Below are 7,055 nucleotides of genomic sequence, written 5' to 3'. Positions count from 1 at the left end.
AATAGATGAATATTATTATAAAATTCCTCCTTAACATTTTGGGGCAATGAAACATCTATCCTTGTCATTGATAATTTCGAATCATCTATAGTTGGAGTTGCATCTTGTATATTAGTGAGTAATTGGCGAAACCTTTGTTGGTCTTTACTTTCACCTTCTTGTCTAAACACTTTATCCAAAGTAACAATAATCTTGAACTCTTCCCATAATAAATTTGCACAAACATTACTATCATAAGGTGGTTTTTCACTAATAGGAGGTAGTTGTCCCAAATCTCCTACCAAAATAATCGATCTTCCTCTAAAATTTATGTTTGAATTTTCTGGAAAAGCTTGACCTAATCTTGAACTATACTCTAATTTTATTCGAAAATACTAACGTTGACACTAATTTAACTAAAACCTAAAGCCCAACTTAAATAAGCTATAATTATACTTGGGATGCTAATTTAACTTTACTCACTCATAACCCTAAACTAATTAAACCTTAATTGTTCCTCAAAGAGTAGTTGAAACATACTCTTTAGCCTGTAATTATACATATCTTAGCAAGAGCAACTACTCTATCTTAGCATGTTTTAGTCTATCACAGTCTACTCTTAGCTATCCATAGAGGCAAAGTCTCGTGGGTTGTAATCCTGTGATATGTACACTACTTTAGTGTTATCTTCTATTAGTATTCCAACATTAGATCATCCTGCCTTTCTTTCCATTAAAGAATATTTTTCTTTCCATTAAAGAATGTTTGTGCACTCAAAATGATTGAAAACAAGTATGATTCAGCTTTGTCAAGCGAATCAATAGAAAGTGGCTCATTGTTGCCAAAGATTTAAATCCTAGAAAAAATATGCGTCTTCATGCAAAGTCAGGGAATATTTTAGAATAGGCTTATTTTGGGTCAGAATGTCAGAATGTACAGATTGTGTTGGATTACAGTGCCATCTAGATTTCATTGCCTTTCAATTCCAGTAGCAAGCCGTAGGGAAAAGATTAGGCTATTAGTCAACTATAGAAATGCTAGGGCACCTGTGCCATGATAGGAACATCTACGAAGATTTTTGAAACTACAAAGGTTCAATTGTGATCCCAAAATTTTAAAAAGGCAAAGAGAAAACTTGACTACTTCAGTATAATTAAAAGTATGTGTGTAGTAGTATATGATTACTAGAAGAGATAAAGAGTTTTTTTTGGGCTAAAATAATCCAATTGAGGGACTTATGTTTTTCTTGTCTAAAAAATATTTACTTCAATCTAATATAGATTTTTATTCTTATTTCAAAATGTGTAGTTAACAAGAATTGTTGCTCATAAAGCATCTCTCAATAGGGTCTAATCAGTGTTAAACACATTATACTACAAACAAAAAATCAAGCTCTGAAATACAACTAAATATTACTATGGAGACACACATGAGTATCAAGATTTTGGTTTGTTCTCTTTAAAAAGAAATATTTATTCTTCAATGAACTCGTGATGAAGCTGTGGAATCTAAATGGTCTAAGAAAAATTGAGATTTTTTCTTACAGTAGTGATGAAGTGAATATAATCAAAGAAATCAACTTTCTAATCTAAGACTTTGAGAGAAGAAGAATACAACTCATGAATTAAACTAAAATTGAATGAAAGTTGGTAATTGTATAGGATATAGAAGGTATATTTATATATTAATTTTACTTAGTCAGCTTTCAATTTTTAATATTAAAAACTTAACATTAACACGGTCACACCACTTTAGATCCCCCCATTTTTCCATTGTAGGTTACACCTCTTGGTGTAATTATGACTTCATTTAGAAGCTTCTAGGGTTAGGTTTATGATTATCAATATGATTAAGATTAATTTTAGTTAGAGAATTAATTAAGGGTTTTTTAGGTTTAAGGTTAGGGTGAGGATTAAGATGAAGTTTGTAGCCATAAGTTAGGGTGGAGATTAATATTTACATCTTGTTTGGGATTAGAGATAGGTTTTGGGTCAATGATACATTTAGTTTTATTGTTTGTGGAATGGCTAGGTTGAGTGTTAGGATTGGGGATAGGGTTAAGAGTTGGGGTTAGTTTTTGCATAATGGTTAGGGTTTGCATTAGGTTTTACGTTATTGATGTAGTTAAAAATTTAAAAAATAGTTATATTTGGGGTTGAATTATGGTTATAGTTTAAATAGATATACAGCTATTATTCAATTAGTTTAATAGTTAATGATCAATTTGGGTTAGACATAAGGTTAGGTTCCTATCAAGTTTTAATGAGAGGGAATTATTTAAGTTCTATTTAAAGTTAAACTTTATTGTAGTTAAGGTTTGATTATATTTAGATTTTTATGATTATGAGGGTTTATTTATACTTAGGGTTGGACCACAACCCAATTTAGTCTAGAATTAAGGTTATGAATTAGTTATGAGGGTTAGCATTTATTTAAGATTAGTATTTTATTAAAGTTATTATTTTGTGTAAGATTCAAATATGATTATGTTTTAGTAATGGTAAGGAAGTGTGGGTTTAGTCTAATTATAATTAGATTATGTTCCAATTTTGACATAACATTCAATTAGGGTCAATATGAAGTTTCAGGTTAAATTTCAACTTGGATTAGATTAGGGTTAGGATTATGGTTCATATATATCTTCAATTTGATAATATCATTTAAGAAATTAGGGCTATGGTACACATACATATCTTAAAAATCATAAAATGTACAAGATTAGGATTAATTTGTTAAGATTTTATATAGATCAAGATTCAATTTGTTTAGGTTAAGTGTTAGGATTAGGTTTAAATTTTAAATTAAGTCACCCTATTTATCCATCCTAGATGTGAGAATATTTTGGAAATGAATTAAAAATAGAAATTAATCTAGATATATTACCAAAATTTCTAATTCTTTTTTTTTTACATGTAAATCATTTAAGTTATAAAACTAAATTATAAAATTAAAACTGAAATCAACATATAAATGCAATCTTTCTAATATTTCAAAATATGCACATGCATTTCATTTCTATCTTTGTATATGTAAAATTGAAGAAAAATAAAAAAATAAATATGCAAAACAAATATTTTCATTCTTTTTACATGTAAATCCTTTTAAATATTAAAATAAAAAGTTAAATTTTGAATTAAAAAATAAATTAAATCAAATTTTAAAAACTTAAATGTAAACTTTCTGCATTTTTATATATATGTAAGCAATAGTTCTATTCTATATTGTCTTTTTGAATGCATATCATTTCAAAGATAGAATCTTGATATAAATGAAATATTTTTATAATTTTGGTAGAAATGTTAGAAACATTTCTATTATATACTAAAGTCTAGATATAAACTCAATCTTCCTATATATCTTTTAAGAAAATTCTATTCTATTTTGTCTTTTTGCATTTCAAATTCTAATTTAAGCTAATTCAAGAATGAAGCAATAATTAGTTTAATTATAAATCTAAAATGAAAATTTACGTACAAAATTATTCTTATTATTTTAAAAATACAAATAATTCTACAATTCTAAGATTTATAAGAAACATGATTCACAATCACATAGATTATTTTTGAAAATTTATTTTTAACATATTGAAGACATTTGTATAATAATGCATTATTGGATTAATCTAAGTTTATATCTTAAGATATATTTGAGTCCATATTAATGAGATTAAAGAATGCATACTTTTTGGAATTGCTGATTGCTCTTTGTTTCTCAAAAGAGGCTTCTTCTACCAAGATATATACTTTGTGCATAAGTTGTAACCATTATGTTCAATAGACATATTTTTTGGAATTGTTGATTGCACTTTGTTTCTCAAAAGAGGCTTCTTCTACCAATATATATATATTTTGCACATAAGTTGTAACCATTATGTTCAATAGACATAGCATAAGTGAAGAATATGTCAATTTGAAATTGTCTTAGCTTAATAAGTTACATTTATTTTGATTTATTCTAATGTTTCAAAATATTTCTCAAAAGTTTTTGTGCATCAAATAGGCAAAGTAAATAAAGTAAATTAGTTGCCATAACTAGAAACAAAATAGTAAAAAGTAAATGTTACAAAATCAATATCTAAACCGTAAGTAAAATAGATTTATCTTAGCACACGATGCCTACATTTATGGAGAAATTCAACTGTCAAAAAATATGTGAGCATAAAATTCAATAAAAATGGTGATGTGAAAAAATCAATAAATTTATATTTGTAAAAAGTAATAATCTCTACTCTATAAATATGACGAACTTTTTGAAGAACCTGAAAAATTAGGATATTCGACTGCCCGAAAATGCAAGCCTTCCATGAAATGTATAGGACCCCTTCTATAGATAGTCTGAAACCCTAGCAAAATATTGGATAAGGTGGATTCAGATCTTTGCTCATCCGACAAAAAGGCTTCTAGTATTTTTAACTATGCTATGAATAGATCAAATGCGTTCTCCATTTTAGAGGGGACAAAGGGTCTGGAACCCCAGTTTAAACAACACAAATCTCTCAATCCTGGGTCCATTGCAGTATTGAATCAAGCAGATAGAGTAGAAAAGACAAGATGGCAAATATTATCATTGCCAAAGAACAATTTCAGCAATCGAACCGAATAGGATGAAAACCAGGTTTTTTTCGCAATTTTTCCCTTGAATTCAAATTTAGAATGGTAATTCTTTGTTTAAATCTCATACTATGGAAAGTGAATACCCCAAACCTCAGGATTTTTATACTCCCTGACCTATAATCCTTTCCATTTTAAGCTTGGACAAAAAAATCCAATTCTTCAACTTCACCAAATATGCAAACCCTAACAATCAATCCTTATATGCCCAGTAGATAGGTTTCCTTGTAGATCTTTCTATGGATCTGGTACCTAGAAATTCAAATCTCTTTGCTTCTCCCATCACCCCCAATATCTATATTACCCCACATCAAAGAACACTAGCCTCCAACTTCCATCCTCATCCTGACTTATACCCTCTCTTGTCTCTCAGCCCTAATCCAATCAAATCAGATGAAAAAGTCCTGATTATTAACAATCAGGACAACAAAAATGAATGGTAGGAATGCCTAAAAGTTGGTGTTTTTTCATTTTGGAATGGGCCAAGTTCAAAAATGCATAATCTCATTATTTGGATTGAGGAATTTTGCAAATCCTAGGTAAGTATTTCTCACTATTCAGATAGACTAATATATATCCAATGTTGCAATTAGTATGTTAAAAAAGACTTTCTTGATGTCTCTGATTGTTTCTTTAAAGGTTATGTGGTTAATTTTTTGATTGGATTCCTGATTGTAAGGAAGAAAATTTAAATTTTTAAATTCCAATATGGATCTCTATTAACTTCATCCCTCCATAACTAAAGAAAATAGAAATGATTAAGAAAATAGGCTTTTCAACTAGAGACCTAATTGGCATAGACACCTCATTTAAATTTTGTAACAACATCAAATTATTGGTAAAATGCAAGGTTAATAAAATAGGGACTTTAGTCCCATCAAAATAATAACTAACAGATCTCTATATAAACTAAAAGTACATAGATGTGAAGGAGTTTTTTTAGAGATTATCAGACTATATGATGAGAGGAAAATTACCTTCAAAAAGCTTCAAACTACCACAGATCTTATGGTTACATTCCCCAAGATGAAAATAAGGAATCAAAGAATGAATCAAAAGGAAGATATAGCTAAGCAAGGCAATCTAAAGGCTACTTCAATCACATCAGAGAAAGTAAATGCATAAACAATGAATGAAGTAGAAGGTAAGACAATTGAGTTAGGAACAAAGGACAACGACAGACCCCCTCACACCTCTCAGGAAAATCAGAAGAAGGCATTAAAGTTAGTACAAGAAAATAAAAAGGAAATTTCCCAAAATTTGGTAACAAGAAACCTCCCAAGATCAGTTAAGAATAAAGGAACTTTTGGATTATCAGATATACATGAGTTTAAAGGAATTAGGCCTAGTCTAAAAATCCAATCTAGGTAGAATGACCTCAGTCTCAAAGATTATAATAGAGTAATGAATGATACCTCACAGAGCATGGCTAACATTAGAAGTTAGAATTTAATGAACAACAGAAAAACATGTAAGAAAAAATTAGAGAGAGCAAAGAAGGGTAAGAGCCCAAAAGCATTAAATGAGGATAGGAAAATATTGGAGATTAAGCCAAAAATCTAGGATAAAGAGACTCCTAGAAATATGCTCAGCAGGATAGAAGAGATTGAGAATATTCAACTATTCTTTGCTAAAGCTCTAGATGATGAAATGACTAAACATACAGAGGATAAATTGGAAACACCAAAGCAACAGTCAGAAAAAACTACAAAGAAAATCAAAAATCTTGAGAACAAGGAAACAAATCTATTTACCAAATTTTGGCAGATGCTCCCTACTTGGAAAGCATCTCTAGAACACAACCTTAATGAGAATAAGGTAAAGGATAATGAACATAGTAAGATTAAAGAAAACTTAATTCAAGTATTCTAGGAATTTTTGAATGAGGATTGGGAAAAAGACAAAGAAAGTGAAGGGTTAATACTAAGTGAAACTGAGAAGGAAAACTTAGATCTTCTATATGATGAATTAATCCAAGTACTTGACTATGAGAATGTAGATAAGAGTAGTAGGTCATAGAAAGAGGACCTTATACAATGCATTTTAAAGATAGGTGGAGATTAATACACTTATGAAGACCTAAGAAGAGATCTGATAGCATTTGTGAAAGATGAAAAAAATAGGAAATCCCCTCTGAGAATAGAATATAAAGTATCTATAGAAAAGGTTGATGGCTCTGATGATAGTTCTCCTAAGATTTCTTAGGAAGATGCTAGTCTAACAAAGGATAAGTCAGTGAAGGTAGCACAAATTTTACAATTTAATGAAGATAAAGATGTAGTAGAAGGTAATCAATCTGAAATATTCTTAAATGTACTAAGAAACATAGAGCAGTTGGGCATTCTGAGTAACCAAGAAGGGATAGACTCACCAAATTATGGTAAAATTAAAGCCAAAAGAGGAAGGAAATCCCTCAAAGAACTTATAGAAGCTGATGGGCAAGCAAAGGAACAACAAAAGATTAGT

This window comes from Cupressus sempervirens, chromosome 3, assembly GCF_028749045.1.
Source record: "Cupressus sempervirens isolate cs-2001-9-10 chromosome 3, ASM2874904v1, whole genome shotgun sequence".
Taxonomy (NCBI): domain Eukaryota; kingdom Viridiplantae; phylum Streptophyta; class Pinopsida; order Cupressales; family Cupressaceae; genus Cupressus; species Cupressus sempervirens.
The sequence above is the reverse complement of the archived record's forward strand: the minus strand, read 5'-3'. Positions refer to the sequence as shown.